Source organism: Peromyscus leucopus, unplaced genomic scaffold, assembly GCF_004664715.2.
Source record: "Peromyscus leucopus breed LL Stock unplaced genomic scaffold, UCI_PerLeu_2.1 scaffold_805, whole genome shotgun sequence".
NCBI classification, from domain to species: domain Eukaryota; kingdom Metazoa; phylum Chordata; class Mammalia; order Rodentia; family Cricetidae; genus Peromyscus; species Peromyscus leucopus.
In genome coordinates, this window is record NW_023505734.1 from 123,806 (window position 1) to 136,353 (window position 12,548).

The following is a 12,548-nucleotide window of genomic DNA, read 5'->3' on the forward strand; positions in this document are numbered from 1 at the left end:
TGGAACCTGCAGGTTCCTTTTAGTGTGTGTTCACTTTCTCAGTGCTAATTATTCCAGTTCATGAGTAGCTTCCAATGTTGTTGTGGAATATTATTTTAAGATATGTTACATTTGTTTATGCTGTGGAACATTTGTTTAATGATGCAAAGATGTGTTGCATTCTTTTATGTTACATTTGTTTAACTCTGTGAATCTGTGTTACTTTGCCTGTCTAAAACACCTGATGGTCTAATAAAGAGCTGAATGGCTAATAGTAAGGAAGGAGAAAAGATAGGTAGGGCTGGCAGGCAGAGAGAATATATAGAAGGAGAAATTGGGGGGGGGGGAGGGAGAGAAAGACCGAGAGAGAAGGAGAGGAAGACACAAGGGGCTAGCCACCCAGCCGCACAGCCAGCCACATGGTTAGAGTGAAAGTAAGATATACAGAAATAGAGAAAGGAAAAAGCCTGAGGCAAAAGTAGATGGGATAATTTAAAGTTAAGAAAAGCTTGCAAGAAACAAGCCAAGCTAAGGCTGGGAATTTATAATTAAGAATAAGTCTCCATGTGTGATTTATTTGGAGCTGGGTGGTGGGCCCCTCAAAGAGCAAAAAGAGCAAAGAGCAAAAACTCTGGGAGCCCATAGCAGTTTCCTAGTGAGACCTGAGCTTGCTTTACCAGCAGGGATGCATGAGAGGATGATGGGACCACGGGTCTGGGTACCAGGTGTTTGGAAGGATCTACACTTGGCTGTGTCTAGCAAGGGGGAGGTCTTTTGCTGCTCCCCTTGGCATTGTTATAAAAAGCCTTTTTGAATAAAGTTCTGGGCTGGTGGATAAGGATGCAGGCCCTCCAGAGGGCCTGTGTTTCTATCTGTTTCTCTTCCCTCTATATTTCTATCTATATCTCTCATCCTTCACTCTTCAAGAGTACCCTGGGGGAAAAAGGTGGCGGCTGGTCACCCACAAAAAACAAATGAAAACACAATGTCTTTTTCAATTTCTTCATTCAGTGTTTCAAAGTTTTCATTGCAGAGGTCTTTCACTTCTTTGGTTGGGTTTATTCCAAGGCATCAACTCTGAATGAAACTGTTTTCCTGGTTTCTTTCTCAGCATGTTCTGTATCGGTACATACAGCCATAGATTTTTCTGTGTTCCTTTTGCATCCTGCTACTCTCCTTAAGTGTTTATCAGTCCTAAGGGCGTTGTGAAATCTCCAAGGTCTCATATTCTGCATCACACCGACTGCAAACTTCGACTTCTTCCTTTCCCATTTGTACCCATTTTACTGCATTCTCTTATTGCTGTAGTTAAGATTTCAAGCACTATATTGAATAAGAGTGAAGAAAGTCAACACTTGTTAGATTTTAGCAGAAATGACTCAAGTTTTCCCCATTAGCACAAGGGTGGCTGTGGGTTCATCATTATCACATTGTGTTACGTTTTCCTAGTTTCTTCAGCGCTTGTGTCATGTAAACATGTTAAAGTCTGTTAAAAGCCTCTTCTGCACCTATTGAGATGACTGTGATTTCTGACCTTGACCCCATTTATGAAACATAATTATTCACTTTGTATGTTGAACCATCCCTGCATCTCTGGAATAGTGCCAACTTGATCATAATGAACGATGTTGTATTCTTAAATTCATACTCTATACATGTCTCTTATAAGTTTTATGTCTATATTCACCAGTTAGACTGACACACAATTTTCTTGTGTGTGTGTGTGTGTGTGTGTGTGTGTGTGTGTGTGTGTGTGTGTGTCCTTGTTTGCTGGGATAGGGCAGTACTGGCTGCATTTAGAGTTGTTAGATTCCATCCCTCCCACCTTCTGGGATTGTTTGAGAAGTCTTGCTGTTATCTTTGGGTCTCTGAGGACTAAGCAGTGAGCCCACTTGTCCTGGACACTGGAGTTAGGAGATCTTCTCATTTCGTCTTATATTTTTACATGACTGTTGGTCTCATTGCTTGTTATAAACCTGCCTAAGCTGTCTCACTCATGTCAGCCTCATTTTGCCAAGTCCTATCAACCTAGAAATTCATCCATTTTTTTCAGACTTTCTAATTTAGTGGAATATAAATTTTTTAAAGTATATCCTGATGGTTTTTCTGAATTTCCTTGATATCTTTTGTAATATCTCCACCTTGGTTAGGCTTTCTATTGCTGTGATGAAACACCATGACCAAAAAGCAAACTGGGGAGGAAAGGGTTGATTTGGCTTATGCTTCTACATTAGTCCATCACTGAAGGCAGTCAGGACAGGAACTCAAACAGGGCAGAAGCCTGGAGGCAGGAGCTGATGCAGAGGCCATGGAGGGGAGCTGCTTACTGGCTTGCTCCTCATGGCTTGCTCAGCTTTCTTTTTAATAGACTCCAGGACCACCAGTCCAGGGATGGCACCACTCAGCATGGGCTGGGTGCTCCCCCATCAATCACTAATTAAGAAAATGCTCTACAAACTTGCCTGTAGCCAGATCTTATGAAGGCATTTTCTTAATTGAGGTTCCTCCTCTCAGATGACTTTTGCTTGTGTCAAGTTGACATAAAACTGTCCAGTACAGTCTCATTAAAAACAAAACCTCCAAACTCTATTATAAAAACCTTATTTTAAGCATTATTATAAAAAAATTTATAAATAAAAAAATTGAATGTGAAATTTACCGATCCAAAGCCCCTCTGCACTGTGACACGGCGCCCCTCTCTACGGTTGGAGCAGCCATTCAAAACAGAAGCTGTACAGCTTCACACTGGGTTTTATACTTTCCCTAATGGTTATACTTTTATGCCCTTAACTGCTGAGCTATCTCTACAGCCATGGTTCCTGTTTTTTTTCAAACTAACTATATTGAAAACTTTTTAATTCCAAAACAAGGCCATTGTTGGTTTTGTTCCATGAGACATAAAATTATTAATTTTGTCAACTGCTTATAACAAATGGATTCATTTTTAAATGTATGAATAAATTAAAACAAGTGGATAAAAATTAGAGTATTAGAAACTTTTCTGTAATTTGCTGATGTCTACAATGAAGCATGTCTATTATACTCTGATTGCTACCTCATAGTTCCTTTCTAAGAACTGGGTCCAATCCTTCCTGTCCTCGACAGCCATGCTTTACTGAAGAGCCTGGCATGAGGCCACAGTGGCTTGGGGAAGGAATAAGCAGGAAAGTCAAGGGAGTCAGTTCTGTCCATCAGTGTACCTGGAGACTCAGCCCGCATGGAAGCTCTGTGCTGGACAATGATCCGCCATTGCTCTGAACCTTCTCTCGATGGCTCTGAATACAAGATCTCAGGAGACGGACAGAGAAAAGGCATGGAATATGGAGGCACAGTGAAAATCACAAGCAGGAGGAATCAGGTAAGAGGAAAGAAACAAGGGGGTAGGGGAAGGGTGTGAAGTACAAGGACAATCCAACAAAGCCAAAGCCTGCGGCGTTTTTAATGGTGTCCCTGTGCTTCACAGCAGCGAGTTCTCACAGGGGAACACTTCATCTGAGAAAGTGGTCAAGGGGTGGAGCCATGAGCAGCACAAAGGACCCCACCCACTGTCCTAGCCGAGCAGGACACAGGCATAGCACCGAAACAGCAGTGCATGTGCGCAAACTCAAGCAAGTCGGGGCTGGGAGACCTGTGTCTGTGTCTGCTGGGCAGGGCTCTTAAGACCAAGGGCAAGGGACAAGTGTCTGGAAACACTAAACTCTTGGGTTGGGATGGAAGAGTGGGAGGACAGACGTGAGGACTGACTACAAATGGAAAAGTCCAGGAAAAGGGTAAACTGAGCCTATCTGTATATCCAAGCAGGATCTCCCTGCATACCTGGGTTTTACATTTTCAAAGACCTGAGAAAAGTCTTCTGGTCTGGCCTGCTCACCAAGGCAAGAGTACAAATGTACAAATGTGTGCCCTTCTGCGGCAGAATAAACATTCTCACTTAATGTCAGATGTCACCACCCATCAAACAAGAATTCAAATTAACCGAAGATCTGAGGGAAATGGATGCAAATTTAATGTATGTATTAGTTACAAATTATAACCACAAAAGTGTGTAAAAGAAAAACAAGTATGAAAATTGAAAGGCCAGAGAAAATCTCATACGTTCTATGTGGGACCAATCCTGACAACAGACTACACCTTTCCTTCATGAGTGTCTGAAGGGTAAAAACACCAACTGGTAATTCAACACATACATTGTTACATCAGTTTACATGAAAGCCCCCCAACAGAAACAGGTGTCATTTCCCTCTCAATTTTACTGTGTGGAAGTCATGGAGTGGAAGTCATGTTTCCATGGAGTGGAAAGGAAAAAGAAACCCAAGGAAGGGCATCTTTTCACAATACTCAGGGCAGACTGGCTTTCTTAGGTTCTGTGGTGACTGGACAGCCCGCCTCCGGAGACACCTACAGGCACCAACACACTTTTCTTGATGGGATTTCAGATCTGCGGCTTCACATCCACCCTGCAGCTTCTCTCCCCACAGCTACATTGCTTGGGCTTTGTGGGCAACTACACCAACTGGCTGTGGAAAGCTGCCGGCAGAGAGAGCCATCTTTTCTCGCAAAACCTCTTCCTGCCCCCTGCTCCTCCCTTCCTTCTGCGCAGCGGTTTTCTGCAGTTCTCTCATTCTCTCATCTTTTGTTTTCCATCACCTTCCATTTTAGTTTCAGGGGGTTTCCCAGCAGGGGGAGGATGTCTTAGTTACTCTCTCTCCTCCTTCCTTGGAGTAACAAGGTAACTCCTTGGAGTGTCTAGTTCAATGTCATTAGTCTTAAGCATCCATTCTTGGCTCAAAATTGTGAATACCTTATTTTCTTTAAAACATTAATATTACGTTAATAAACAGGGAAAGAATGGATAATCATGTATCCATTATCCCACGTCACTGACATCTTTTCCTAGCTTCTTGACTTATCAGCCTCTGCACATACGTGAAGCTGTAATCACAGAATAAAAAAAGCCTAAACAACCTTGCCGAGTTTTAGTACTTTTTCCATGTTAGTCATGTTTTCACAGAAAAGATTTAATGGAGTTCTACACATCCACAGTCATAATTCTCTTGGGCAAATTACTGCAGCATGAGCCTGATTTCAGGTGTTCCCGCAGCTTCGGCTCCACCCTCCTCAGGAGGGCACCGAGCGTCATTCTGTGTGCATTCCCAGCCTTGCGTCCTCTCGAGTTGCCGCCTTGCTACCGTCCATATCCAAAGCAATCATGACACCTTCTGTGCCCTGTCCGTGCCCCTGTGTCCTTGTGTCCGATCTGTCCTCTCCCAAGAGAACAATTCCTGTGAAGGAACGCTTTGCATGATGGAAGTAACACACCAGAATAAGGAGCCGGACTCAGAGACACACTGTGGCCCACAAGATCCACTTTATTCCTATTCATTCGTTGAGTCTGTATTCTTATTTTACAGGAAAATGGGGTTTAAATATTCCAGAATCTCCATTAAAGGAATGTGAAAACTTTCTTGTGCACCTTGTGGAGTGTGAAAGAAATAAGGTGGGGTGTGGCTGAGAAGAGTGAAGAAGATAATTAGGACCCTGGATTGCATTTTTAAATTTTGTACTGATAGGATCTTGGACTCCAGGTTCCATATCTATAAAATGGGTGGAAGAGAACAGAAAGACCTGCTCTATGGGCAGGGCACAGTTCAGCCAGGAACGCTGGGGAGGATTTCTGGGTCTGAGGGCCATTTAGCTGCAGTTCTGTGCTCTGTATATTTTAGAGAAGTATTTTACAGCTTTAACATTAAGCAAGCCTGTCTGCCCACCTTCCTTCCTTCCTTCCTTCCTTCCTTCCTTCCTTCCCACCTTCCTTCCTTCCTTCCCACCTTCCTTCCTTCCTGACTGCCCACCTCCTGCCTACCTTCCTTCTCCCTCGCTCCTTCCCCCTCCCTCCCTCGCTCCTTCCTTCCTTCTAAGCAGAGGTGACTTCAGGAGTATGGTCAGGAGTGCCTGTAAATCAACTGTCAGTATTAGGGGGAAAAAAAAAAAAGAAAGGATTCCAAAGTAACTTGGACCTGTGAATATGTGTTGCTCTCATTGGTTGATAAAGTTGTTTGGCCAATGATGAGGCAGAATAAGGTTAGGTGGTACAGTCAAACTGAAGATGGAGATGAAGATGGGTGGAGTCAGGAGAGATGCCAGCCTAACGCCCAAGGAGCAACAAGATGCCAGCAGACTGGTAATGCCATGGCCACATGGTAACATATAGATTAATAGAAATGGGTTAAGTTAAAATGAAAGAGCTAGCTAGCAAGAAGCCTGAGCCATAGGCCATACAGTTTATAATTAATATAAGCCTTAGTGTGACTATTTTATAAGCAGCTGCGAGAACTTGGGTGGAGAGATTCGTCTGGACTGTGGGGCTGGGTAGGACTGAGAAACTCCCCTACACTGGAGAGCACAGCGTGTGAAGCTGGCACATGTCTGAAAAGGTTTGAACTTAATTCACATTTTTAATTATAGCAATTGCTCCACATTAAAGGCGAAACACCCTATCATCTTCTTGTAACATGATAAAACCATTTGTGTTTTCTGTTCCAAACTGAAACCAAAAGCAAGGCTTGGTAAGAAATTACGAGGAAAGAATAAGAAGAAGGAAAAAGAAGAGAAGGAGGAAGAAGGAGAAGGAGGAAGAGGAAGGAGGAAGAGGAGGAGCAGGAGGAGGAGGAAGGTTATTCCACCTGAACAAACAAAGCTGAGCATCAGTCCGCAGAAGTCCTTGAGCTCTACATGAACTGAAGGAAACAACCCTCCCGAATGTCAGTTTCCATCACCTGCTCTCTACTGTCAGCGGCACCAGGAGTCAAAAAAGTTCTTCCTATGTGCACTGAACCCAACCAGTCACGACTTCTGTGTCTGTCATGTCCCGTGCCACACTTGGCTTACTGGGGATCAAGCAGACACAAGGAAGACACCTGTGTGCCACAGTGCTATTCCTAGATAACTTGAGTCAACCTGAACCACAGCACTCCACTCTGTATGGCAGAGTAATGCTAGGCATGGCCTTGGCTCCAGGAGCAGAGATCTGAGTGGCTGCAGCCACTCCCCGGGGTGTGTGCCAGCTCTTGGGTTTGTCAAGGCATCCATTAACCCATTGTAAAATGGACACATTAATAGCAATGCCATGAGGTTTAGCCTGGAGGGCAGACAGAAGAGAGCTTGTACAGTGCTGTTTGGGCTCAGAAAGTGAAGCCCGGATGTTGTGGAATATTATTTTAACTATGTAAAGATGTCTTATATTTGTTTATGCTATAGAATATTTAACTGTATGGTGGTGTGTTACATTTGTTTATGCTGCATTTGTTTAACAATATAAGGATGTGTTACATTTTTTTTTCACCTTTCCTGCCTAAGGTCCCTGATTGGTCTAATAAAAAGCTGAATTGCCAATAGCTAGGCAGGAGAGGGATAGGCAGGGTTGGCAGACAGAGAGATGAGTAGAAGAGAAGAGAACAAGAGAAGAAAGAGGTGGCCATGCCCAGGGGCAGAAACCAGGCAGCTGCCAGCCAGACACTAGAGGAAGCAAGAAAGTAAGACATACAGAAAGAAAGAGAGAAAGAGAGAAAGAAAGAAAGAAAGAAAGAAAGAAAGAAAGAAAGAAAGAAAGAAAGAAAGAAAGAAAGAAAGAAAGAAAGAAAGAAAGAAAGAAAGAAAGAAAGAAAAAAGCCCAGAGGCAAAACACAGATGGAGAGAAACAGATTAAACTAAAAGAGCTAGCAAGAAACAAGCCTAAGCTAAGGCCGAACATTCATAACTAATAAGAAGTCTCTGTGTCACGATTTGGGAGCTGGTTGGTAGACCAAAAGAAAAAGCCTGGTACACCCTGAAGTGTGCCAGTTGGATATACTGAGGCCTTTGGACTGAGAACCAAGGTGTTTTGGACCTTCTCCCAATACTGTTTCTTGTCCCTTCTTATGGCACAAAATGCTGAGAGGGTTTTTTTCTGAAACTCTCCTATCTACTTAGAGCATGGATCAATCAAAAAGAAACACAGTTGCCCTTTACTGTTTCCCTGACAATTCATCCATGGATGAACAAGTTCACAGCTCAGAAGAAATTCAAAGTCCAACATCATACCAGTATGCGGACAGCTGTCCCTGGCCTATTCATCCCCTCTATTTATTTACTCTCCCTATAAAGATACCCATATGACCCTCCCCATATGATTTAAATTGTTTAATATATGGGGTGTGGGAGAATTCTTTTCATCTTTACAATGCACAGAAGTCATTGGAAATGGAAGTCAGTCATTCATATTCATCATGGGCCTATGGAATACTAGTATGCCACTGTGGACAAAGGACTTAAAAATATACAGAAACAAAATCATCCTTTGGTGGAATTTAAAAATAATACTAAACATTTAAATCGTGCTTGCCAGGAGTTGTTGTTATTGCTGCTAAGCCATGGGTCTTCTAAGAAGCAGCTCTGAATTGGAGTCTCTACATCATTATTTGGGGGTTGACGGTTCAAGGAAGTCTGAGGAGAAAGACTCCCACTGTTCAACACAGGCAGATGATAAGGGCACTAGGCATAGGCTAGAGGTAACATGCCTGAAGCTATATGACCATGGGGGACAGGACAGAGGTTTCTGTCCATCTCTCACCATAGGGGCCATTCTTTGAGCGCCTGGTAAAACCCTCTGACATGCTCTCATTGTCACCATCTTCCCTGACCAACTTCACCCCCCTCTTGACGCCTAAGAGTTTCTGTCACATAGGCAGCCATGCCACACTAGCCAAGAGTGAATTCATTCACCAAGACAAAAGGAGAATGAAGTTGTTCTTTATTACATTTTCTAATATTTTATTTCTTTTAGGTATGTAATGTGCACACCGTACAGAGTTCTGATGTTACAAGATCCTAAGGTGCACAGGGATGTGTGGTAGCAATCAGTTCTTCTTCCTGTACAGTCTACTGCTTTTCTAAAATAGATATACAATCCACAGTATGGAAATACCCTATTTTGCAACCTTAATTTGTTTTTGCTGAGCAACATCATGCAGATAAGTCTGTATTAACCTCACTTGGCTTTCTTAATGGTGGAAAAGTGTTGGTTCTAAGTCCTTTATTCTTTCCACATCTTTTGGTGAACCATTTTGCAGTATTTTCTCTTATATATTTTACTCTTGGCATTAAGAATACATTGCTATATGTCACATGCTATCACCTAAAGAGACAGAGATGGTAATCATCATCTATAATTTTATGCAAAACAGTAATCTTTTTTGTTTGGGTTTTGGCTAAAGACCCAATTCTTGAAACTTAGCAAACTATAGCTGTCTCCTTTAACTCCCCGTGGAAACACATCACCATGATAACAGAACTTTGTTTTATGGATCTTTAGAAATTTTGTTTCACATTAGTCCCACCCTTGCTTTTGGCAGTAAGCAGACTCTACTGATGTTAACATGCATATCAAGCTAAGCTCACCACACTTACCTCCTAAGTTCATACCAGCTTGGAGACATTTCTGGAGTCTGCAGGCAGGGCAGTTCTTCCGCCGAATCTTATCAATGATGCAATCGTTCCTTCCAGCACATAAATAGTTGTGTTGCCCTGATTTAATAATAAAAAATGTTAAAATAGCAACTACCAGACTAGAATAAAATACTAACAAGTATAATCAGAATTGGGCTCTTGCTCCTTTCTTCTGTGGACATTTCTTTTTCAACATCATAGAGGCAAGCAGGGTTTATGGATAACAGAGGCAAGAGGCTGCCGACTTAAGACTTTACTTCCCTGTGGTGCCACTCCTGAGCTGGTGGTCCTGGGTTCTATAAGAAAGGGGCCTGAGCAACCCTAACTAAGACACCTGGTTACCACTGACACATACGATTTCACTACAAAGACTTTCAAAGTCACATTAGGTCTTGGGCATGGTAAGTCACATGCCTCCAAGTAAAGGAGTTGGCAGTTGGACATCTAGGTATGGAGTGAGGAAGAGGTCTGGGCTTGCCATGTTGTCAGCTGGGGCTGTTATGTAAGTCATGAAACAGGGTGAGAGCATATGGTGGGTGAGCACAGACTACAGAGAGGTCTGAGGGTGGCTCACGTACATAGGCGAATACAAGAGGGTCTCACTAATACTCTAACCCAGTGAACAGGCTAGGTTAAACTCCTTTCTTCAGCCCTTTACTATCATGTCCCCTTCATCGATAACCTCTGATTATAATAAGTATCCAACAAAACAACATGTATCACTTAATACAATAAATCACTTAAAATAATACTGGAGCCTTAGGACACGGCTACTTCAAACGCCAGGCAGTTGTCTCTACGGCGGTTCTCCAGAAGGAGGAACTCCAGCTTGAATCGGTAAAGTGACAAAATGGAGCATCATACACACAATTCAAAAGGGCCGGTGGTACTGGTCTTCCTGAGGCCGCACGGCTTTCGAAAGAGCTGTTGGCAATATAATTTGCTGGTGGTCTAACAGCATGTGGAAAGCGCTCTTTGGAAATGATAAACAATGGAATGTTCTTTGAGTAAAGCACACTTATTTTACTCGGCAGAATTTCCACTGGCAATTGGCATCATGTGCTTTTTACATCGTATGAGAGTGAATGCCCAACCACAGGTTTCATCTGTAACTCACAATGAATTGAGTCAACTTTAAAGTCTAAAGAAATAATGAACTGTAATTTTAATTTATTTCAATTCACCAAGGATTTATGGCCACAAGACATTTGCATAAGGCATTGGTCTCATGGGGTGTAAATTTATTTTCATTTCTATAGATTGGTGATAAATGTGAACAAGTCTCATTGGTATATAAGAATGAGGTAGAAATGCTCTCCATCTTCCATGACCATGGAAGATTTTCTCTGGTTGTTTCTTAGAATGAGTGCTTTCAAAGGCCAGGATGAATTTATGATCAGCATCCTTTAAAGATATAGGCTCCTATAACAACTGCAGAATGGTTTCCTTCCTGGGCTGTGTTCCATCTGTCACACAGGACAGGAGAACTGCAGGAGACTACTGCAGACATCTTATAATAGATGCCAGACAATTCTGTTACATACCTTTCAGGTGTGCAAACCTTAAAGATCTGTAAAGTTCAATTACAATTTTAGAAAATGTCTATGGGTTTTGCCTGACTATCTTTTGGTGCTCCTCTGTCTGGTCTGGGCTCCTCTGTCTGGGCTACTTTGTCTGTGCTCCATTCATGTCCATGGTACCTGGAGAGGCCAGAAGAAGGTACTGGATCTTTTGTAACTGGAATTACGGTTGTTTGTGGAGCATGATGTGGGTGTTAAGAATCAAACCTGGGTCCTCTGGAGAATCAACCAGTGCTCTCAACCACTGAGCCATCTCTCTAGCCACAGCATTAAAAATCTAAATTGCACTTATATAAATGTGTGATTTGTGTCTCATCAACAAAAACAAACTGAATAAAAAATGAGAATGGAGCTGGGTACCTTCAATCCTGTTCATTTCCCTTTTAAAGCCTGTGCTCTTGTGCGAAGGCAGCTAATCCAGAAGAAGCCACATTGTAGGCTATGTGGAATAATTTTGACAGAAATACTAACATCACAGACAATGAGAATCCTGACTAGACAGTGGTGGCCAGAAATGACAGCCAAGGGACTCAGCAGTCACTTAGCAGGCCCCGTGATGCTACTGTTGATTCCTGCTTACAGACTGTCAAGTCCAGATCCATGCTTCAGAAAGATAAATCTGAGGTTATGTGACAGATCAGTAGAGAGGAAGTAGGGGCCACTCTTACAGGTCTCCATGAAAGTTCAGAAATGCCTATATGAAAGTACATAGCTGTACACTAGTCAGCATATAGAGAACCAGAGGAGTAATTCTGGGTTAAAAAGAAAACTAAGTAGCTAAGGAAAATAAACTTGATTTCGTATTGAGTTACTTATCAACTGTGAGGTAATTCTTTATCTCAGCAATGACATAACAGTCTACAGCAGGTAAGTCTCCGGCACATACTTAGGAACTTTCCAGCAAACGGTTGGATAAAAAATGTAAAGTTGCCTAGGAGTGAGCAAATGCAGGGAGACACTGGAGGCAAACTGACCACTGAAAAGAGAGTCCCTCTCGGCAAGGTCCTGTGGTTGACTAGTCCCCACCCCGCCCCCACCCCGCCCCCACCCAGCCTTGTGATCCATGTCATACAAGATGACTAGAAACAAACCAAGCAAAAACCCCTTAATCTTACAAGGGCGAAAAGACAGGTTTCGGGACTGTCCTGAAAGATGGAGATTGAAGGAGGAAGTACCCGGAAGTAGGTGTGTGAGGGCTGTGTAAGAGACTCCAGGAATGATCATGAGATATCAAAGCATTCAGGATAAAGCACAATTTAAGGCTGAAATAGGTGAGCAGGCATCTCAGGAGCTGCCTGCCAGAGGAGAACAGAGCTTGAATGCCACAAAACTAAGGAGACAAAAAGACTTCTGACATTCCTTTGAAATCCTAAAAGGTTCATGCCCTACAAAGAGATACTGTACCCCACAATTAGGGCAAAATAGATTCCCCAAAAGTGAAAAGTGAATAAAACAAAGGCTCTACAAGTTCAAGGTGACTGCCAGTGATTTAGCTGACTACTAGAT

General features: G+C 42.7%; 1 long non-coding RNA gene across 1 annotated transcript; it reads right to left on the reverse strand.

Moving 5' to 3' along the window:
* Positions 1–969: 969 nt before the first annotated feature.
* Positions 970–10,351, reverse strand: LOC119087272. Its single transcript, XR_005090695.1, has 2 exons — positions 9,424–10,351; positions 970–1,302 (listed from the first exon to the last, which is right to left on the reverse strand). It is a non-coding gene; the product is annotated as an uncharacterized LOC119087272 (long non-coding RNA).
* Positions 10,352–12,548: the final 2,197 nt, after the last annotated feature.